Source organism: Staurois parvus, unplaced genomic scaffold, assembly GCF_062004578.1.
Source record: "Staurois parvus isolate SC_StPar_1 unplaced genomic scaffold, SC_StPar_1.0 ptg000303l, whole genome shotgun sequence".
Taxonomy (NCBI): Eukaryota; Metazoa; Chordata; class Amphibia; order Anura; family Ranidae; genus Staurois; species Staurois parvus.
In genome coordinates, this window is record NW_028318099.1 from 6,430,718 (window position 1) to 6,455,085 (window position 24,368).

At 40.5% G+C, this 24,368-nt stretch overlaps 1 pseudogene; it reads left to right on the plus strand.

Annotated features, from left to right (window-relative positions):
- LOC149457744 (uncharacterized) overlaps positions 1-24,368 on the plus strand; it is a 44,746-nt pseudogene that overhangs the window by 14,921 nt on the left and 5,457 nt on the right.

Genomic DNA, 24,368 nt, shown 5'->3' on the forward strand with positions numbered 1-24,368 from the left:
TCATTAGCTTGGAGTTCACAGGCCGTACACATTTTAGGGTGACAATGTTACTTCTGTTTAGGGAGCTACCAAGGAAATAGCCCTGAAGTCACCAGGTGGTTAATGAACCAAACCTTGCCCTGCCAGAAGACAGGACATGATGAAAGTGTTTTGTTAAGAAGAGGAACAAAAAGGAGACTTTAATTCTTACATGTACTGGCAGGCAGATTAGTTATCTTTTGCCTTACTGGGGACCTGTATGGAGTACCAAATGTCCAACAATATCACCTATCATTGGATGCCTACCCTTTAGAGGAGAAGGGAGTCCCACCACTACTGCTGAGGAGACCCTTTATCGTCCTGGAGGAATACTGTGTTGCTTGATAGGCTCATTGGTCCTGAGGGGCCTGGGCAGGAAGGTGTGGGGGCACCCCAGACACTGAGGATTGGCACGAATTTGCTCACACCTGCATGAGGAGTGTTTTTTCCATTTTATGGACATTTATTTATTATCTGGCTGCCCATGGTGTTTCCGCATATTTTATCCTTTAATACACCTAGTTGCATGCTATTTATTCCTGGCAAGGGATACACACACTGATTGCACTTATTGATCCCTCAATTGAGGATCCTCTTCACAAGGGGTCAGCTCTATGCAAGTGTATATTTTTTTCCTGTTGCACATTGATGTGTTATATCTGTGCTTTTCATGTATATTGTTTTCATTTTGTTTATGTTCTGTAGCGCTGCACTGCACTTATATCATATTGCATCCCCTATTGGTGCCGAGATTGTGGCATTTTAGTGCTAGCTGCTTATTAGCTCGTTATGCATAATAGCGCAGGAGGATTTTTACATTTTTTACCAAGGAAATGTGGTCATCCTAAACCCAAAAGTATGGAGGCTGGCATGATCACAAGGTAAAAAACAAAAATGAAATAAAGAAGATGGAAAGAATGACATTTGGATGGTTGTAGAAACAAGCTCATTATAAAATTTCGTCACAGCTTATATTTAGAAGTTTATTGAAGATGACAGTTCACAGGTGATAAGTAAAGCCAGTGCATTTTGGGGGAAATACCCCCCCCTTTCCTTCATTAGGGCTGTGATGGTAGAAGTGGTCAGAACAGACCTGGAACCAGGAATTGGCTAAGAGTATGGCTTGTTTGGTGCTGTCAGATTGTACCGGCATGGACAACACAGCCCTGATTACGTCTGTCAAACCCAGACCATACACTGGTCCAGCACTATCACACAAACATTCGAATGACACTGCTAGAATGAGTGTAAGGTAAGCTAATATGTTATTGGATTTTAAGGACAAGTTACACTTTGATAAGTATGTGTGAAATGAAAATGAATACTAAACAATAATAATGCAAGGTTTTACACCCTGCAGGTTGGTAATATTGTCTGGTAGCTAAATGCTGCTCATAGAAACTATGTTATAATTACTCCAGAAATCACCTCAAACCCTGGTTCTGTGTGAGCATGGAGGTGGAATCCATCACAGCCCAGACACTCCGGGGTTTATTTACTAAAGCTGGAGAGTCCAAAATCAGACTCCCTTCTGCATAGAAACCAATCAGCTTCTAACCTCAGCTTGTTCAATGAAGCTTTGGCAATGAACCTGGAAGCTGATTGGTTTCTATGCAGAAGGGAGTCTGATTTTGGACTCTCCAGCTTTAGTAAATAAACCCCTCCATGTCCAGGGGCGGACTGACAACTCATGAGGCCCCCGGGCAATATGGGATCATGGGGCCCCTGTGTCCTTGCCCAAACTCAAAAAAGCCTATGAAAAAGGTACTAGGGGCATCTCATGGGGCCCCCTACTGACAGTGGGCCCTCAGGCAGTGCCCGAGTTTCCAAATGGTCAGTCCGCCCCTGGCCATGCCTATGTGCTTATTAGGGTACCATAAGAGAGAAGAGATACCACCCAGTTCCACCTTGAACGGGTATTGAATTTTCCTTGGTATGGCTAGAATAGCTTTACATTTACCATGATCATTTCTTCATTTTGTAGATTTCAAAAATGCTTGTAGAACATTTTCTTTGTTCTCTTCATGGTATTTTGCACTGTGTAAACCCTATTATAATTATATTATAAGTATAATATTTTCACTGGAAGCAGTACTCAAAAGAATATTGTTCTATCCATATTGTTTGGAAACTGCAGTTTGGAGTCCTGCACACTTGTGCACTTTTTATATTTATTATATTTATATATATATATATATATATATATATAGTATATATACTGTATATATATATATATATATACACACACACACACACACACATATACACATACATACTGTACACAGTATATACTGCATATGTTTTTTATTGCTGTCAGTGAACTGGATAAAAAGATTTTTAGTTAAAAATGGGAAAGTATTGCTCAGGTGTAGAATAGGAGTGTACCTACACCATTGAGTGGATTACATCTATATTGATATTGTACATGGTGGACCTATGTTTCCCAAATTCTTAACTTTACATGCACCCAAGCAAGTTCTTAGTGGCAAAGTACTATATCTCTTACAATATTTCACTGCTCTTTGACTTTAGATTTTAATAAATCAAGCTTATTCTTTGTTTCTGTGGTTTCTAGAGATACTAGCTATTACACAAACTGCAAATAAGAATTGAAGGTTACCCCTGTACCGCTACCTCCGCAGGAGCCACTTGTATGATGCCCTGGTTTTCCCTTTCTTTGCCCTGCAGCCAGGCACAGTGTATTTCCGCAGCGTAATACACTCACACACACTTCAGCTCGTTGTCTTCAATGATCAGTCTAGGGAATGTTTTGGTTTTTTGGCTTTTATTGTAACTGGGGATAGGGAATTGTAGTAGGATACTCCAAAATTAGAACTATACACACTGAGGACATCTAGCTGATCTCTTAGTTGAACACTGCAGAAGTGTTGACTGACTGTAGATAACAGACTTCCCTTTGACATAGATAGCAGCAAGTAGTTTAGGAGTGAGCAAAGTCGCTTTAGCAGTAGTAGTAGTTAGTTGAGCTCCTCAACTAATAAGCCAGTTACAACAGACTGCGACAACCCAAAGGTAATGTAGCTAGGTAAAGTCCTTTTGCAGTAGTAGCACTTATACTAATCTCTTCAGGATACTAGCCAGTGTTCCCTTTTTGCAGACCCACACTGACTATCAAACACCAGGGGAGGTAACAAGCACATAACGTTCCCAGATTCCTCAATGTCAGTACTCAGAAGGTTCACAGACAGAATGGTTGCCTCTTACAATCGTCCAGGCAAAGCTTTGGTGGACAGCTCCTCTCAGTCAGCTTCCTGCAGATCAGGGTCTCTCTCTCTCTCTCTGGCTTCAAGCCCTCAGGTCGACCCACCTGAGGCCACATGGCAGCCTGCCTCCAGCCTGGCTAGTGCAATGCACTCCTGGGAAAGACACTGAACTCATGTGCTCTCAAAATATAAATAGCACTCCCAGCACTCAATGGGGCAACCTTCCTTTGTAATTGGCCAGGGCTGTCTCCATATTCATGTTGTTTGTTTGCCTAGCCCAGGGGTCTGCAACCTTTAAGACATAAAGAGCCACTTGGACCCGTTTCCGAGAGGGAAAAAAAGACTGGGAGCCGCAAAACCATTGCAACATTTAAAACAAATCCGACACTGCATATATTGCAAAAAGCGCTCTGGTCATGAAGGGGGTTTAAGGGCCCAGTAAGCAAAGGGTTAATCAGGGCCACAGTGTATCGTCATAATCACAATCATAGCCTTAGGTCAGTGGTGGGCAACCTTTTTTTTCAACTGAGCCAAATCTCACCAAAACCACGATTGAAATTTATTTTGAGAGAAACATTTTTAAAACTAAAAATACATCCCCCATATAGTAATTCATCCCCCATATAGTAATTCATCCCCCATAGTAATTCATCCCCCCTATAGTAATTCATCCCCCATATAGTAATTCATCCCCCATAGTAATTAATCCCCCATATAGTAATTCATCCCCCATATAGTAATTCATCCCCACTATAGTAATTCATCCCCCCTATAATAATTCATCCCCCATATAGTAATTCATCCCCCATAGTAATTCATCCCCCATATAGTAATTCATCCCCCATAGTAATTCATCCCCCATATAGTAATTCATCCCCCATAGTAATTAATCCCCCATATAGTAATTCATCCCCCATATAGTAATTCATCCCCCCTATAGTAATTCATTCCCCATATTGTGTCAATTCACTTACCTTTGCTCCGCGCGTTCCTCTCGCTGTGTTCCCGCGCCGTTCTGGTCTTCAGGGCGGACTGTGAGAGGAGAGGAGTTCGTCACGCTGCCCCGCCTACATCCTGACAGCCAATGTTTGCCAGCGGGCGCCCGGCACACAGAAGAGCTGCATTAAAAGAGCCACGGCTTGCCGACCCTATTGCCTGTCACCTGGTGGGCAGTGTGCTCCGGAGCCGCAGGAAAGGTGAAAAAGAGCCGCATGCGGCTCCGGAGCCACGGGTTGCCGTCACCCGGCCTAGCCCCTTCCCATCTACTGGAAGGCTGTCATCTCTTCCTAAAGGTGGGCAGAACTCAGACAGCACCAGAGCATCATCAGCAGACCTACCTAATTGATCACAGCACTCTGTTAAGCATAATACCACACTGAATTTATCTGATAGCCTCTCTGGTAAGCAGAGAAACACAGCTATGCCTAACCTAACTATACACATCCTAGCACTTAACTAGGAAGGTGCTGCACCCCTATTATGACATAGCTTCAAGAAGAATAACTTGTATATTGATTAGAGCCTTCAGTGAGCAGGTACTGCTGTGGCCCATGTGGCCCATAGTTACAAAAGGAAAGTCAGAAATATGAATCAATATTTTTTTAACTGGGTTATTGTAGTACTACCACCAGTGGAGTCTCTAGTTTGTTTGGGTCCTTATACCCTGTACCTGGACCCGAGTGACAAACACACTTGGAAATTTTGAATGGGCTTTAATGAAAAAGTGAAATTTAGTGATCCCACATAGCAAGGCAGAAAAACAGTCGCCCATGACAGATCTCCGCTGATGGTAGCAATGATGGCAACAACAGCCAAATAAACACACCTGGATGGCCCACAGAACTCTCACCACTCCAGTGTTCTAGTGAAGTTCTCTCAGGGGCTATCCTTTCCTAGATGGTCACTCCCACAGTCAGGATGGAATGGGACTTAAACTTATGTGCAGTTCCTGAGCCATCCTTCTTGTGGTTCTGCAATCTCTGCAGTCAGTCTCTATACAGCAGAACGTCTCATAATACAGCAGAAGCCTCGGTGTCTTGCAGCCTAATCTGCAGCCAGCAGCACCTCATGTGGCCCTAGGCTCATTGCACTCACGGCCCCAGGTGCAGCAGCAGCAGCAAAGTCCTGTGCTCTGTCTCCAGGCTCACTTAGCACCCTTGGGCACCCCTATCAGCTCATGGTTTCTGATCAATCTCCCCTTTGACTCAAGAGCTGTGGCCAGGCTTAACATGCAAGCCTCTTGACTCTGATGGTCAATAGGAATCCTCTCCTGCCCCATTGCAATACTCTGTAGGGGTTCTAAAAGGGGGGACCAACCAGGTGGGGGAGAGGAGGAAAGGGTACACTATTCAATCTAAATTTCTGTTAGAAATGTTCTCTTAAAAATTTTAATACACAAATATAAACATTGCATAGATTTGAATCTGATATTTTTCACATGAAATGAACATTTAACTTTTGAAATCCCTATCATCTCATTACATCATCGAATCATTATTTTATTTCATGAGGCATTATTTTATCATCATTCCACATGTTGCTTTCCTGCTTTCGTCAATAGACACCTCAGAGAAAATCAATGTTATTGCTAGTGTGAAGCTAGTGGCGTTTTAAGGAGCAAAAACTCTTGTGATGTTCATTATAAGTTGATTGTTGTACTGAAAAATAAGAGTTAACAAGTTCAACAAAGTTAAGAAAGTCAGCACTGCTATTTGCAGAAATTTTCTAGCAAGCTGGAAATTTCATGCATATTCAAGCACATGACCTTTTTATTTTTTTTTATTTTTGTTGAAGTAGATGCAACCCTTACTGAATGATGCTTAGCTTGCTACTGCACTGTTAGGGGGATTCAAAATGGCCATAACAACAGTTTTCTAGTGGTAGTTCCCTTAACAACTACATACTTAAGAACTGACACATATACCAAACTCAGGTTGTTCTTACTACCATAGGGACCAGGGGCGGACTGACAACTCATGGGGCCCCCGGGCAATAGGGGATCAAGGGGCCCCTGTGTCCTTGCCTAAACTCAAAAAAGCCTATGAAAAAGGTACCAGGGGTATCTCATGGGGCCCCCTACTGACCCTGGGCCCTCGGGCAGTGCCCGAGTTTCCAAATGGTCAGTCTGCCCCTGATAGGGACATAGAAGAGTGACAGAAGAAAAAAGAACACGTGGTCCATTGAGTCTCCCCATTTTTTTTCTTTGTATATTTTCTTTTTTTTCTTTTTTGCCTAAATATAGATCTTTGCCCCAAGCATGTTTTAACCAATTGTCAACAGTGCTATAGCCGAAAGACAGCTACAGTGTGGCCATCCAGTTCTGGGAGGGCATATATAGATGTCCTCCCAGAATCCCACCCCCTTGGTGCCTCTGGGGCACACTTTGTGATCACTTTGGACACAGCTGATCACAAATCGAAGTAAAGGGCCACTCACAGCGACCCTTTACCATGTGATCAGCTGTATCCAATCACAGCTGTTCACATGTAAACAAATGCCCAGTATCGGCTTTTCCTTTCCTCATCCTGATCATCAGTGTTCATCAATTTTCCTGGTCATCAGTGCCCTGATTAGTGCATCCCCATCAGTGCCAATCTGTGCCCATCAGTGCAACATAATAGTGTATATAAGTGCAGCTTAAGAGTGCCCATCAGTGCTGCCTATCAGTGCTGCCTTATCAGTGCAGTTTCATCAGTGTAGTCTCATCAGTGCCCATCAGTGCCACCTATCAGTGCTAGCCAGTGACGCCTATGAGTGCCAGTCAGTCCCACCTATCAGTGCCACATATCAGTGCCCATCAGTGCCACCTACCAGTGCAGCCTCATCAGCGCACATCAGTGAAAAAAAAATTACTTATTTGCTAAACTTTATAACACTTTTTTTTGTTTAGCAAAAATTAAAAAACCCTGTGGTGATTAAATACCACCAAAAACCTTGTGGTCATTAAATACCACTCTGTCTGTAAAAACACAGGGGGGAGCGCTGTGCACCTAAGCGAGCACAAAACCCTCCCCTCAGGATGATGCCTGCAGCTGCAGGCATCATCCTGGTATCTTTTTTTCCTAGTAGCTAACTAGCTACTAGATAGCTTTGACAAGCAGTGAAAACGGACTTCCCCCCCGCTGTCTTCCATGGTTTTCTTGGGCTCTCCTGTCCCACCGTGGAACCTGAGAATGCAGCTGGAAATTCTGCTGGCTGACCATAGAGCTGATCGGAGACTGAAATGCCTCCAGTCATCTCTATGGTCTAAGGGAATGGAAGCTACAAGCATTTCATCATTTCCGTTTCGCTGAATGCTTGGGAAAGCATCTGATTACACCGATTAGAGATGAGCGAATCGAACCAGGCGAAGTGGAATTCGTTTCGAATTTCAGGAAAAATTCGATTCGTGCCGAATCCGAATATTAGCCAACTTCGGGTGCGCGAATCGGATTTTTCCCGATCAGCCGGCAAAAAGTGTCCCTGCAGAGAGCTCCGCTATTTCTGACAGTTCTCTGACAGTTCCTTCACATTTACAGCGGTTGAAACATTGTATCTATTTGTTTCCATTTAGGATACAGATGTTTTTATTCGGAAACAGATACAATGTTTCAACCGCTGTAAATGTGAAGGAACTGTCAGAGAACTGTCAGAAATAGCGGAGCTCTCTGCAGATACACTTTTTGCTGTACTGGAATACTTCTTCTTTTCATTCTTCTTTTCATTCTTCTCATTCTTCTTTTCATTCTTCTTTTCATTCTTCTTCTCATTCTTCTTTTCATTCTTCTTCTTTTCATTCTTCTTTTCATTCTTCTCATTCTTCTTTTCATTCTTCTTTTCATTCTTCTTCTTTTTCTTTTCATTCTTCTTCTTCTTCTTTTCATTCTTCTTTTCATTCTTCTTCTTCTTCTTTTCATTCTTCTTTTCATTCTTCTTCTTCTTCTTTTCATTCTTCTCATTCTTCTTTTCATTCTTCTTCTTCTTCTTTTCATTCTTCTTCTTCTTCTTTTCATTCTTCTTTTCATTCTTCTTCTTCTTTTCATTCTTCTTCTTTTTCTTTTCATTCTTCTTTTCATTCTTCTTCTTCTTCTTTTCATTCTTCTTCTTCTTCTTTTCATTCTTCTTTTCATTCTTCTTCTTCTTTTCATTCTTCTCATTCTTCTTTTCATTCTTCTTTTCATTCCTCTTCTTCTTCTTCTTCTTCTTTTCATTCTTCTTCTTTTCATTCTTCTTCTTCTTCTTTTCATTCTTCTTTTCATTCTTCTTCTTCTTTTCATTCTTCTTCTTTTCATTCTTCTTTTCATTCTTCTCATTCTTCTTTTCATTCTTCTCATTCTTCTTTTCATTCTTCTTTTCATTCTTCTCATTCTTCTTTTCATTCTTCTTTTCATTCTTCTTCTTCTTCTTTTCATTCTTCTTTTCATTCTTCTTCTTTTCATTCTTCTCATTCTTCTTTTCATTCTTCTTCTTCTTCTTTTCATTCTTCTTTTCATTCTTCTTCTTCTTCTTTTCATTCTTCTCATTCTTCTTTTCATTCTTCTTTTCATTCTTCTTCTTCTTCTTTTCATTCTTCTTCTTCTTTTCATTCTTCTTTTCATTCTTCTTCTTCTTCTTCTTTTCATTCTTCTTTTCATTCTTCTCATTCTTCTTCTCATTCTTCTTTTCATTCTTCTTTTCATTCTTCTTCTTCTTTTCATTCTTCTTTTCATTCTTCTCATTCTTCTTTTCATTCTTCTTCTTCTTCTTTTCATTCTTCTTCTTCTTTTCATTCTTCTTTTCATTCTTCTTCATTCTTCTTTTCATTCTTCTCATTCTTCTTTTCATTCTTCTTCTTCTTCTTTTCATTCTTCTTCTTCTTCTTTTCATTCTTCTTTTCATTCTTCTTCTTCTTCTTTTCATTCTTCTCATTCTTCTTTTCATTCTTCTTTTCATTCTTCTTCTTCTTCTTTTCATTCTTCTTCTTCTTCTTTTCATTCTTCTTTTCATTCTTCTTCTTCTTTTCATTCTTCTTCTTTTCATTCTTCTTTTCATTCTTCTCATTCTTCTTTTCATTCTTCTCATTCTTCTTCTCATTCTTCTTTTCATTCTTCTTCTCATTCTTCTTTTCATTCTTCTTCTTCGTTTCATTCTTCTTTTCATTCTTCTTCTTCTTCTTCTTCTTCTTCTTTTCATTCTTCTTCTTCTTTTCATTCTTCTTTTCATTCTTCTTCTTCTTTTCATTCTTCTCATTCTTCTTTTCATTCTTCTTCTTCTTCTTTTCATTCTTCTTCTTTTCATTCTTCTTTTCATTCTTCTTCTTCTTATTTTCATTCTTCTTCTTTTCATCCTTCTTTTCATTCTTCTTCTTCTTCTTTTCATTCTTCTTCTTCTTCTTTTCATTCTTCTTCTTCTTCTTTTCTTCTTCTTCTTCTTCTGGCAACTCCACCACGCAGCTCATTTTTGTTCCAGTATTACTGTATTTTGCTCCTTCAAAATCCTGAAACTTTCTTTTGGCAGGTGTACAGACTCAGGTACTCAGTGCAGGAATGGTGGGAATCCCTCACAATGGACACAGCAGGTGTACATACAGACCCAGGAATTCAACACAGGGACAGTGGGAACCCCTAATAATGGGTAAAGCAGGTGGGCAGACCCGGAATCTCAGCACATGGATGGTAGGAACCCCTCATAATGGGCACAGCAGGTGTGCATACCCAGAACCTCAGCACAGGGATGGTGGGAACCCCTAGTAATGGGCGCAGCAGGTGTGCAGACCTGGGACCTCAGCACAGGGATGGTAGAAACCCCTCATAATGGGAACAGCAGGTGTACAGACCCAGGAATTTAGCACAGGGATGGTGGGAACTCCTCCTAATGGGCAGAGCAGGTGTACAGACCCAGGAACTCAGCACAGGGATGGTGGGAACTTCTCATAATGGGCGCAGCAGGTGTGCAGACCTGGAACCTCAGCACAGGGATGGTGGGAACCCCTCATAATGGGCACAGCAGGTGTGCATACCCAGAACCTCAGCACAGGGATGGTGGGAACCCCTAGTAATGGGCGCAGCAGGTGTGCAGACCTGGGACCTCAGCACAGGGATGGTAGAAACCCCTCATAATGGGAACAGCAGGTGTAGAGACCCAGGAATTTAGCACAGGGATGGTGGGAACTCCTCCTAATGGGCAGAGCAGGTGTACAGACCCAGGAACTCAGCACAGGGATGGTGGGAACTTCTCATAATGGGCGCAGCAGGTGTGCAGACCTGGAACCTCAGCACAGGGATGGTGGGAACCCCTCATAATGGGCACAGCAGGTGTGCATACCCAGAACCTCAGCACAGGGATGGTGGGAACCCCTCATAATGGGCACAGCAGGTGTTAGGGGGTTTAACTCTCCAGCATCCATTAGAGACTGATATAGTAATATAGTTCATTCTTCTTTTCATTCTTCTTTTCAATCTTCTTCTTCTTTTCATTCTTCTTCTTCTTTTCATTCTTCTTTTCATTCTTCTTCTTCTTTTCATTCTTCTTTTCATTCTTCTTCTTCTTCTTTTCATTCTTCTTCTTCTTTTCATTCTTCTTCTTCTTTTCATTCTTCTTCTTCTTCTTTTCATTCTTCTTTTCATTCTTCTCATTCTTCTTTTCATTCTTCTCATTCTTCTTTTCATTCTTCTCATTCTTCTTCTCATTCTTCTTTTCATTCTTCTTCTCATTCTTCTTTTCATTCTTCTTCTTCTTTTCATTCTTCTTTTCATTCTTCTCATTCTTCTTTTCATTCTTCTTTTCATTCTTCTTCTTCTTCTTTTCACTCTTCTTCTTCTTTCATTCTTCTTTTCATTCTTCTTCTTCTTTTCATTCTTCTCATTCTTCTTTTCATTCTTCTTCTTCTTCTTTTCATTCTTCTTTTCATTCTTCTTCTTCTTCTTTTCATTCTTCTTCTTCTTCTTTTCATTCTTCTTTTCATTCTTCTTCTTCTTCTTTTCATTCTTCTTCTTCTTTTCATTCTTCTTCTTCTTCTTTTCATTCTTCTTCTTCTTCTCAAAAAAGCCTATGAAAAAGGTACCAGGGGTATCTCATGGGGCCCCCTACTGACCCTGGGCCCTCGGGCAGTGCCCGAGTTTCCAAATGGTCAGTCTGCCCCTGATAGGGACATAGAAGAGTGACAGAAGAAAAAAGAACACGTGGTCCATTGAGTCTCCCCATTTTTTTTCTTTGTATATTTTCTTTTTTTTCTTTTTTGCCTAAATATAGATCTTTGCCCCAAGCATGTTTTAACCAATTGTCAACAGTGCTATAGCCGAAAGACAGCTACAGTGTGGCCATCCAGTTCTGGGAGGGCATATATAGATGTCCTCCCAGAATCCCACCCCCTTGGTGCCTCTGGGGCACACTTTGTGATCACTTTGGACACAGCTGATCACAAATCGAAGTAAAGGGCCACTCACAGCGACCCTTTACCATGTGATCAGCTGTATCCAATCACAGCTGTTCACATGTAAACAAATGCCCAGTATCGGCTTTTCCTTTCCTCATCCTGATCATCAGTGTTCATCAATTTTCCTGGTCATCAGTGCCCTGATTAGTGCATCCCCATCAGTGCCAATCTGTGCCCATCAGTGCAACATAATAGTGTATATAAGTGCAGCTTAAGAGTGCCCATCAGTGCTGCCTATCAGTGCTGCCTTATCAGTGCAGTTTCATCAGTGTAGTCTCATCAGTGCCCATCAGTGCCACCTATCAGTGCTAGCCAGTGACGCCTATGAGTGCCAGTCAGTCCCACCTATCAGTGCCACATATCAGTGCCCATCAGTGCCACCTACCAGTGCAGCCTCATCAGCGCACATCAGTGAAAAAAAAATTACTTATTTGCTAAACTTTATAACACTTTTTTTTGTTTAGCAAAAATTAAAAAACCCTGTGGTGATTAAATACCACCAAAAACCTTGTGGTCATTAAATACCACTCTGTCTGTAAAAACACAGGGGGGAGCGCTGTGCACCTAAGCGAGCACAAAACCCTCCCCTCAGGATGATGCCTGCAGCTGCAGGCATCATCCTGGTATCTTTTTTTCCTAGTAGCTAACTAGCTACTAGATAGCTTTGACAAGCAGTGAAAACGGACTTCCCCCCCGCTGTCTTCCATGGTTTTCTTGGGCTCTCCTGTCCCACCGTGGAACCTGAGAATGCAGCTGGAAATTCTGCTGGCTGACCATAGAGCTGATCGGAGACTGAAATGCCTCCAGTCATCTCTATGGTCTAAGGGAATGGAAGCTACAAGCATTTCATCATTTCCGTTTCGCTGAATGCTTGGGAAAGCATCTGATTACACCGATTAGAGATGAGCGAATCGAACCAGGCGAAGTGGAATTCGTTTCGAATTTCAGGAAAAATTCGATTCGTGCCGAATCCGAATATTAGCCAACTTCGGGTGCGCGAATCGGATTTTTCCCGATCAGCCGGCAAAAAGTGTCCCTGCAGAGAGCTCCGCTATTTCTGACAGTTCTCTGACAGTTCCTTCACATTTACAGCGGTTGAAACATTGTATCTATTTGTTTCCATTTAGGATACAGATGTTTTTATTCGGAAACAGATACAATGTTTCAACCGCTGTAAATGTGAAGGAACTGTCAGAGAACTGTCAGAAATAGCGGAGCTCTCTGCAGATACACTTTTTGCTGTACTGGAATACTTCTTCTTTTCATTCTTCTTTTCATTCTTCTCATTCTTCTTTTCATTCTTCTTTTCATTCTTCTTCTCATTCTTCTTTTCATTCTTCTTCTTTTCATTCTTCTTTTCATTCTTCTCATTCTTCTTTTCATTCTTCTTTTCATTCTTCTTCTTTTTCTTTTCATTCTTCTTCTTCTTCTTTTCATTCTTCTTCTTCTTCTTTTCATTCTTCTTTTCATTCTTCTTCTTCTTCTTTTCATTCTTCTCATTCTTCTTTTCATTCTTCTTCTTCTTCTTTTCATTCTTCTTCTTCTTCTTTTCATTCTTCTTTTCATTCTTCTTCTTCTTTTCATTCTTCTTCTTTTTCTTTTCATTCTTCTTTTCATTCTTCTTCTTCTTCTTTTCATTCTTCTTCTTCTTCTTTTCATTCTTCTTTTCATTCTTCTTCTTCTTTTCATTCTTCTCATTCTTCTTTTCATTCTTCTTTTCATTCTTCTTCTTCTTCTTCTTTTCATTCTTCTTCTTTTCATTCTTCTTCTTCTTCTTTTCATTCTTCTTTTCATTCTTCTTCTTCTTTTCATTCTTCTTCTTTTCATTCTTCTTTTCATTCTTCTCATTCTTCTTTTCATTCTTCTCATTCTTCTTTTCATTCTTCTTTTCATTCTTCTCATTCTTCTTTTCATTCTTCTTTTCATTCTTCTTCTTCTTCTTTTCATTCTTCTTTTCATTCTTCTTCTTTTCATTCTTCTCATTCTTCTTTTCATTCTTCTTCTTCTTCTTTTCATTCTTCTTTTCATTCTTCTTCTTCTTCTTTTCATTCTTCTCATTCTTCTTTTCATTCTTCTTTTCATTCTTCTTCTTCTTCTTTTCATTCTTCTTCTTCTTTTCATTCTTCTTTTCATTCTTCTTCTTCTTCTTCTTTTCATTCTTCTTTTCATTCTTCTCATTCTTCTTCTCATTCTTCTTTTCATTCTTCTTTTCATTCTTCTTCTTCTTTTCATTCTTCTTTTCATTCTTCTCATTCTTCTTTTCATTCTTCTTCTTCTTCTTTTCATTCTTCTTCTTCTTTTCATTCTTCTTTTCATTCTTCTTCATTCTTCTTTTCATTCTTCTCATTCTTCTTTTCATTCTTCTTCTTCTTCTTTTCATTCTTCTTCTTCTTCTTTTCATTCTTCTTTTCATTCTTCTTCTTCTTCTTTTCATTCTTCTCATTCTTCTTTTCATTCTTCTTTTCATTCTTCTTCTTCTTCTTTTCATTCTTCTTCTTCTTCTTTTCATTCTTCTTTTCATTCTTCTTCTTCTTTTCATTCTTCTTCTTTTCATTCTTCTTTTCATTCTTCTCATTCTTCTTTTCATTCTTCTCATTCTTCTTCTCATTCTTCTTTTCATTCTTCTTCTCATTCTTCTTTTCATTCTTCTTCTTCGTTTCATTCTTCTTTTCATTCTTCTTCTTCTTCTTCTTCTTCTTTTCATTCTTCTTCTTCTTTTCATTCTTCTTTTCATTCTTCTTCTTCTTTTCATTCTTCTCATTCTTCTTTTCATTCTTCTTCTTCTTCTTTTCATTCTTCTTCTTTTCATTCTTCTTTTCATTCTTCTTCTTCTTATTTTCATTCTTCTTCTTTTCATTCTTCTTTTCATTCTTCTTCTTCTTCTTTTCATTCTTCTTCTTCTTCTTTTCATTCTTCTTCTTCTTCTTTTCTTCTTCTTCTTCTTCTGGCAACTCCACCACGCAGCTCATTTTTGTTCCAGTATTACTGTATTTTGCTCCTTCAAAATCCTGAAACTTTCTTTTGGCAGGTGTACAGACTCAGGTACTCAGTGCAGGAATGGTGGGAATCCCTCACAATGGACACAGCAGGTGTACATACAGACCCAGGAATTCAACACAGGGACAGTGGGAACCCCTAATAATGGGTAAAGCAGGTGGGCAGACCCGGAATCTCAGCACATGGATGGTAGGAACCCCTCATAATGGGCACAGCAGGTGTGCATACCCAGAACCTCAGCACAGGGATGGTGGGAACCCCTAGTAATGGGCGCAGCAGGTGTGCAGACCTGGGACCTCAGCACAGGGATGGTAGAAACCCCTCATAATGGGAACAGCAGGTGTACAGACCCAGGAATTTAGCACAGGGATGGTGGGAACTCCTCCTAATGGGCAGAGCAGGTGTACAGACCCAGGAACTCAGCACAGGGATGGTGGGAACTTCTCATAATGGGCGCAGCAGGTGTGCAGACCTGGAACCTCAGCACAGGGATGGTGGGAACCCCTCATAATGGGCACAGCAGGTGTGCATACCCAGAACCTCAGCACAGGGATGGTGGGAACCCCTAGTAATGGGCGCAGCAGGTGTGCAGACCTGGGACCTCAGCACAGGGATGGTAGAAACCCCTCATAATGGGAACAGCAGGTGTAGAGACCCAGGAATTTAGCACAGGGATGGTGGGAACTCCTCCTAATGGGCAGAGCAGGTGTACAGACCCAGGAACTCAGCACAGGGATGGTGGGAACTTCTCATAATGGGCGCAGCAGGTGTGCAGACCTGGAACCTCAGCACAGGGATGGTGGGAACCCCTCATAATGGGCACAGCAGGTGTGCATACCCAGAACCTCAGCACAGGGATGGTGGGAACCCCTCATAATGGGCACAGCAGGTGTTAGGGGGTTTAACTCTCCAGCATCCATTAGAGACTGATATAGTAATATAGTTCATTCTTCTTTTCATTCTTCTTTTCAATCTTCTTCTTCTTTTCATTCTTCTTCTTCTTTTCATTCTTCTTTTCATTCTTCTTCTTCTTTTCATTCTTCTTTTCATTCTTCTTCTTCTTCTTTTCATTCTTCTTCTTCTTTTCATTCTTCTTCTTCTTTTCATTCTTCTTCTTCTTCTTTTCATTCTTCTTTTCATTCTTCTCATTCTTCTTTTCATTCTTCTCATTCTTCTTTTCATTCTTCTCATTCTTCTTCTCATTCTTCTTTTCATTCTTCTTCTCATTCTTCTTTTCATTCTTCTTCTTCTTTTCATTCTTCTTTTCATTCTTCTCATTCTTCTTTTCATTCTTCTTTTCATTCTTCTTCTTCTTCTTTTCACTCTTCTTCTTCTTTCATTCTTCTTTTCATTCTTCTTCTTCTTTTCATTCTTCTCATTCTTCTTTTCATTCTTCTTCTTCTTCTTTTCATTCTTCTTTTCATTCTTCTTCTTCTTCTTTTCATTCTTCTTCTTCTTCTTTTCATTCTTCTTTTCATTCTTCTTCTTCTTCTTTTCATTCTTCTTCTTCTTTTCATTCTTCTTCTTCTTCTTTTCATTCTTCTTCTTCTTCTTCTTCGTCGTGCCCCGTGACTGCCCAAATGAGTGAAGTGTGCGGTGATTCTAAGATCGACGGCACTCATCTGCATGTCATACTGACTGACAGTATTATTTCTCTTCCCCAGCAGACTCCAAGGGCATTTACAGTTGCAAGAAAAAGTATGTGAACCCCTTGGGATTCCGTGGAGTTTTGCATGAATTGGACATAAAATGTGCTCTGAACGTCACCTAAGTCACAACAATAGAAGAACACAGTCTGCTGAACATAATACTACACAAACATTAGATGTTGCCATGGTTTAATTGCACATAACATGTAAACATTCACAGTGCAGGGAGGAAAAAGTATGTGAACCTTTGGACTTAATAACTGGTTGACCCTCCTTTGGCAGCAATAACCTCAACCAAACGTTTCCTGTAGTTGCAGATCAGACCTGCACAACGATCTGGAGTCATTTTGGACCACTCCTCTTCACAAAACTGTTTCAGTGTAGCAATATTCTTGGGATGTCTGGTGTGAAGCGCTCTCTTAAGGTCATGCCACAGCATTTCAATCGGGTTGAGGTCAGGACTCTGACTGGGCCACTCCAGAAGGCGTATTCTGTGCTGTTGCAGCCATTGTTTTGTTGAATGACTTGTATGCTTTGGGTCATTGTCCTGTTGCATCACCCATCCTCTGCGGAGCTTCAGTTGGCGGACAGATGGTCATACGTTTTCCTGCAAAATGTCTTGATAAACTCTGGAATTCATTTTCCCATCAATGACAACAATCCGTCCAGGCCCTGAGGCAGCAAAGCAGCCCCAAACCATGATGCTCCCTCCGCCATGTTTCACAGTGGGGATGAGGTTTTGATGTTGGTGTGCTGTGCCTTTTTTTCTCCACACATAGTGTTGTGTGTTCTTCCCAAACAACTCAATCTTGGTTTCATCTGTCCACAGTATATTTTGCCAGTAGTGCTGTGGAACATCCAGGTGCTCTTTTGCAAACTTCAAACGTGCTGCAATCTTCTTTTTGGACAGCAATGGCTTCCTCCGTGGTGTCCTCCCATGTACTCCATTCTTGTTTAATGGTTTCCTTATTGTAGATGTGTCAACAAAAATGTTAGCATGTGCCAGAGATTTCTGTAGGTCTTTAGCTGACACTCTGGGATTCTTCTTTACCTCATGCAGCATTCTGCACTGTGCTCTTGCAGTCATTTTTACAGGACGACCACGCCTAGGGAGAGTAGCAACAGTGCTAAACTTTCTCCATTTGTAGACAGTCTGTCTTACCGTGGACACATGAACATCAAGGCTCAAGGAGATACTTTTGTAACCCTTTCCAGCTTCATGCAAGTCAACAATTCTTGATGGTAGGTCTTCTGAGAGCTCTTTTCTGCGAGGCATGGTTCACATCAGACAGTGCTTCTTGAAACCAGTAAACCCAAAACAGGTGTGTGTTTTTTAAGGGCAGGGCAGCTGTCAGCAACACATCCAATATCATCACACTGATTGGAGTCAAGGTTGGCTCACTCCTGGCTCCAATTAGCTCTGGGAGAAGTCATTAAGCTAGGGCCTCACATACTTTTTCCTCCCTGCACTGTGAATGTTTACATGTTATGTGCAATGAAACCACGGCAGCATCTAATGTTTGTGTAGTATTATGTTCAGCAGACCGTGTTCTTCTATTGTTGTGACTTAGATGACGTTCAGAGCACATTTTATGCCCAATTCATGCAAAACTCCACGTAATCCCAAGGGGTTCACATACTTTTTCTTGCAACTGTAAATTAAAGGTACAGTGTTCTGCACTAATATAAAGGCTCTCTGAAGCCTAGAAACCCTTTTAATTAGTTAAATTCGCAGCAAATAAATTCGCATCGAATCGAATTTCTCCCGCAAATTCGGCGAATCAGCCGAATCGAATTTTTGAATAATTCGCTCATCTCTAACACCGATCTTGGGAGGTGACATGGAGGAGGACTGTTAGCAAACAAAACAGTTCTCCTCCCCGTCAGAAATCCTCTGTAATCACCAGGCACCAGCGAGTAATCACTGGCCGGGACCCAGTGATTGACAGCCGCGGCCACGAATGTACGTGATTTTGCATTTCCAGGTAGGGGGCGCACGCGCTCCCTACCCGGAAATGCAAAATCACGTATATATACACATGTGATTTTGCACACCCGTTTCGCCCAGTAGCAGTATTTCTGCTATAGGGCAGTCGGGAAGCGGATGACAAAACCACTCCCATACAGATTCACTCTGCAAATGAACACAGACAAATAAAACATGTTTCTTCAGAACAACAAAAAGTAGGAATCTGCAACAAAGTTTGTTAATATCTTTGCAATGTACATACAGTAGATCTCCCACAGGGAAATATTTTTTTCTCAACAAAAGTGGAGTTATTTGATTTCAGTCGTGTCTCCATTTTCTCTTCTTTCCTCCAGACTAACCTTAATGGCAGAATCACTAGGTATTATTTGTATTTATTTATTACAAATATTTATATACTGTAACTCTGACAATTTACACTATGTTTTACATACTGTACATTTACAGCAATGAAAGAATGCTATAGATTTAAAGGGTTACTCCACTTTCATGAAAAAATAGCAAATAAAAAAGATATATAGCACAAACAATCTATACGCAAGCCATATTCTAATTTAACCCTTTCACTGCCAGAGCTATTTTTGCTTTTTTTGCTTTTTGCACACGTTTAAAAATATCAATTTTAGGCCTGAAGATTATACAAAACCCCCAAACATTATATATTTTCTGAAAGCACATACCCTAGAGAATAAAGTAGTGGTAGTTCCATATTTTTATGTAAGACGATATTATTGCAAAGGTCTAGGAAACTCAAGAATTCAGTAAAAATCACACGAAAGTGACTTTTAGGGCAAACAATCGCAATATATTACCCACATTTTTGGTAAAATACAAAATATGAGGTTGTGCTGAGTAAATAAATACCCAACATGCCAAACCTTAAATTTGTGTATGCCTGTGAAATGGCGACAAACTTCAGTATCCTATATTTTCTATAGGTAACATTTCAAAAGCCTCTACAGGGTAGCATTGTCATGTTGCCATTGTCATATGCCTTTAAGTGTTCTCTATAATTTGTCTCTGCTCCTCCCTTTCCTCTGGTTTAGTTATTGCTGTATAGATAGCCCACCCTTTCCCCCAGAAATGCATTGTGGCTTCCAGCCTCATGTCATGAAGCAGGTCACATTATGATCTTTTGACCTATCAGATGTTCATTGTTGTAAGATTCTCTCAGTTTATGGAATAAACTTCACAAGATCTACAAGATATCGTCTTGATTGAGTCACTGACTGTGGTATCCAACTGAGATTGGAGTTATCGTTATCTCATCACAACTATAAGTTACAGAGATCACACTTTCAATGCTTAGATTGGAGAGACAGAACAAGCATTAAGGATAAGGTCTGGAGGACTGAGGAGGATCTGTATTCATTTGAAAAACTGGTAAACGTAGCTACAGTTGCTAGACGAATTACCTCTAAGATATATAAGATTCTTATGGACATGGAGTGTATTGATCCTCCTCAGTTCTTGGGAAAATGGGAACAGGAGCTTGGAACAGAACTGAATGAACAGCAAATGAATAAAATATTCAAATTAACACATGGCGTGATGAATATGAGCACAGTTGAGATGGATTAAAAATGCTTGGCGAGATGGTATATCACACCGAGTAAGGCACATAAACAAGTAGATGTTTCACCATTGTGTTGGAGAGCTTGTGGGAAAAAGGGAATTATGGGACAAATATGGTGGCACTGCCCGAATATACAGGACTATTGGAAGGGAATAATATAACTCATTCAGGAAATATATGGGACTACGGTTCAGGGAGATCCATGGATGTGTTTGTTTTATAAACCAGACCTTCAATAAACTTGTGCAGTAATAGGGAACTGTATCATTTAGTCAATGCGGCTAAGGGCTTGATCCCCAAATTTTGGCAAGTTTCAGAGCCACCAAGAGTAAAAGACTGGATAAATAATGCGGAAAATATCCATAGGTTGGAGGAGTTACATCATACTGAGGTGGATAAATTAGATAAACTTAGGAAAACATGGAGTAGTTGGTTAAATTTTAAAACATCTAAAAAATATCTGGAATTAATTGCAGTCTAGGTGGAATATATTAGAGGAGGTCTAACTGATTTCCCAAGAGAAAGAAAGGATGTAAGATGGTATAGAAATGGATAGAGAACCATAAGGGAGGAAAATGGAAGTACGAGGATGTAGACAGGGGTATGAGGAGGGTAGGAGGGGGAAGAAGGGTGGGGAAGGGAAAATGTGTTGCAAAGGGAACTTAGGTATTGGGGATGTACTTGTGATGTGTATTTCTGTCTTATTTTGCTTTATGTATTAGATGTTTTTCTTTGTATCAGAAACATTTAATAAATACATTATTTAAAAAAAGATGGTCTGGTGCTAGAATTATTGCTTTTTTTCATTATATAAGGGACACTAAGTCCCCTATGTGATGATTTTTTGGTGACAAGCTCTCTTTATTAGGACACGTAGGGTCTAAAAGACCCTGCATGCCTCCCCTGTGATACATTAGATGTATTCCAATGCAAACTGCATTGCAATACATTTTTCTCCAGCAATTTTAGCCAGGAAAGTGACAGCCGTGACCCGGAATGGTTGCAGACGTTGCCTTCCAAGGCACACAAAGAAGGGAAGGCACCTGCCATGGCACTCCCCAGGCCCGCAGATAGGCAAGCAAGAGCACACCCGGAGCGGGGGGGGCACCGGAATCAGGGGATGTGAAAGCAATAGGCAGCAATGGAGCCATCTGATTGCTTCCGGCTCTCAAGCAGGAGTCTGCCTGTCAAATTTATACAGAATCCTGTTGGCTGCAGCCACTGGATTTGTGTATGAAACCCCCTGCTGTCAGGTTCATATGGTATACGGACCTGGCAGTGAAAGGGTCATGTTTAAAAAAAATACATTTCCTTTAAATATGTAGTCGCTGTAATTTTTTGTAAACTTCAATGCAAATACAGCCTGGAGGCAATACATTTGCTGTTGGTCTACAAATGCCCCCAGAAATGTCATTTCCTGCTTGTGTGATTGGCTCACTAATTTTCCCATGAAGTCTTCACTATGATACAAGCCAACTCTTAGGCATCCTCTGCAAAAATAATTTAAGTTTTGTGAGATACTCCTTAAGGGTTCAATAGTTTTGAAGGGACGCACGCTGTGCAAGTTTCTTAATAAAAACACAAAGAGTGCACTAGGTGATTAAAATGAATCAGGCCCTCCCATTCACAATCAGTCTGTTAAAGGCACGTTGAATCAAATTGCATTTTCTTCAGAAAAAAAAAAGGTAGGACTCTGCAACAAAGTTTATTAGAATCCCTGAAATGTCCATTGACTATCCAGAGGGGATTGTTTTCTTCTCAACAAAAACAGAGTTATACTTTAATAAATTGACATCAAACAAGTTAAAGCATATATGACATTTTAGCTTGGCTTTACATACACATAAAAAACAAATGCTAGAGCTGAGAGCAGAACTCACATTAGCTATAAATATTTAGGAGGATTTATGGTAAGAATGAGGGGAAGGGGGTTGAATTTTATGTTGTAAGAGGAATGTATATGAGAAGCCAAGAGCTAAGTGGTTGATTTGTGAAAGCATGCTAATTAACTACCCATGATATTAAAACACATGGCTCTTTATGTTGGCGCTGCTGGCAGTAATCGATTTCTGCAAAAAAATATTTTGCTTTTGTTTAAGAATTACTTCCCTTTTCTTAGTCTCAGTTTCTTCATTTGTAAAAATTAATGTGCACAACTCAAATTCCAAAATGATATTTAAAAACTGTGTTGATAAATGAATACACAAAATATTTCATTCTTGGTGAATAATATTTGCTGGAGAACAGCTGTAGCAAGAAATTCTCTGCATGAGTTTTATGCAGCACATGAGATGCTATCCTGCCAAATTGTGCATCTTATGGGAGTTGACTACCAGCTATCACTGTTACAAGTTATGTCTTAGTATCCAAGAATAATATTATTGTATTGTATATGAGTAGCATTGAGTCCATGGCAGGAATCATTCATGTAGGCCCTCGCTACTTTTGTAATACAAGTTTTATGGCCTAATTCAATAGAAAATGTGAGTATTTCGTTTATAAAATTATGTTTGCACTGACAAAAAGTACTGACATTAACTTACATTAAAGCTACAGTATGGCCAAAACTATTTTTGTACAGTATTGCTATTTGCCAAGAATAAAGAAAAAATAAGTTAGATCTAATGAAGTGTGACCCATCTCTGGATGCTGCAGTGTTTGGTAAATCCCTCAGCCCGCAGTCTTCTGTCGGCTCTGATTTACCAGCACTAGGACTTTTATTTCCAACTGCAGTACACAGGTCACAGTGGGTCACAAGCTCCATTCAGAAAAAGCCTTGTATTATTATTACAGAATGGAGGAGGTTTAACTGAATGTCATGGTCTCCCCTCCTCTATTTACAGAATGCCCGGCTTTTTATGAATGGAGAAGGTTCTGAGTGAGCAGCTCAGTGAGATCAGTGTATTGCAGCTAGAGCTATATTTCCCAATGCTGAGCAACTGCTGCAAACTGCAGGATGAATAAAAGTAAGAGATTTACCAGCAGCCAGAAATTGGGCATACTTTATTTTTGGACATACTTGAGCTTTATTTTAAAGTTACCCACGCAATGTTTGTAGAGCAAAAAATACAATAGAACAAAATATGTGCAAGATACAGTATATATATTATGGCTTGATGTATTAGTGGTATATTAGATGTACACTAGATGTTAAAGCGGGGTTCCACCCTTTTTTGTTTTTATTATATTAAAAGTCAGCAGCTGCAAAAACTGTAGCTGCTGACTTTTTAATAAACACATACTTACCTGGTCCAGCTGTGTACTCACCCGCGCTGTCCCTTCTCTCCTCCATGGCGCTGGCATCTCAACTGTAGCCACCAGGCTGTCACAGCTTGTGGGTTCACAGCCGGGTACCCACTGCACATGTGCAAGTTACACTGCATATCCTGATTGGTCCAGCAGTCTTCTGGGACCTGTGAAAGTTCCCAGGAGACTGCAGGGGGAAGGAGGGGCTGAATTTCCGGCTCACTTCACCGGAGCCAGAAGTGGGAGTGGGTACTTGTCAAAACCATGTACCCACTTCCCCCCCAAAAGGTGACAAATATGGCAGTGGAGAGGAGGAGGAGGCAAACAAGTGGAGCTTCCACTTTTGGGTGAAACTCTGCTTTAATAAAGTAAAAGTCTGTGCTCACCCTATAAACCTCCTAAATAAATTAAATTATAATTATAGTGCAAATCTCAACAACAATAAATTCATCATTGTACAATCAAAAGTCGAATGTCCTTTAGGGCCAGTTCACACCACAAAAACACTCCCGATGCGTTCCAGATATGTTATGCTTGCTGTTCACACCACAATCCATTCTGGTGCAATTTGCTGTGTTACAGTACAGTTCTGTGCAGAAAAAAATGCAGCATGTTCTACTTTTTTTGTGCTCTGGAAACTGACTGGAGCTGACTGCACTGGTGTGAACTAGGGCCATTGGAATACACAGAAAACACTGCATGCATTTTTGATGCAGAAAAAAAAACGCACTGGACTGCATATGGTGTGAACCAGCCTTTAAAGCCTCCTTATAAGTCCAAAAAAGTGCCAGTGCAATTAAAGTGCCACATTAAAGTGCAAGCATATGTGCCACAAATCTTCTTCAAAGTACAGTGATCCATGCTTGGTGCAAATTAACTCCACTCCTCCAACCTTGTGCAATCACCGTGTCCCCTGCAGGGACCGAACTCATCAGAGGTTGTTGACCTCTTAAGTACATACTAAGGAAAGGTCAATATGCACTTTCACACAGTCCCACTGTGTATAATATCCTTCTTCTTAGAGCCTGGTATCCCAAGTAGAGAGGAGAAGCCGGGAGCGAAGAGGAGCGCCAAGGAGGAGCTGGTCCTGACCCTGCTGGCTGTGCTGGAGGAGGACAAGGCCCTGCAGGAAGAGGTGTGTGCTGTGCTGAGTGGTAGTGACGCCGAGAGGTTGTCATACCCTCAGGTACTATCTTATTGCTATTCTGAAGTGATATTTCTAGGCCACATTATATGGAGTTTGGTGATCGGTCACTGGAGGTTTCTCAACTGACTGGGA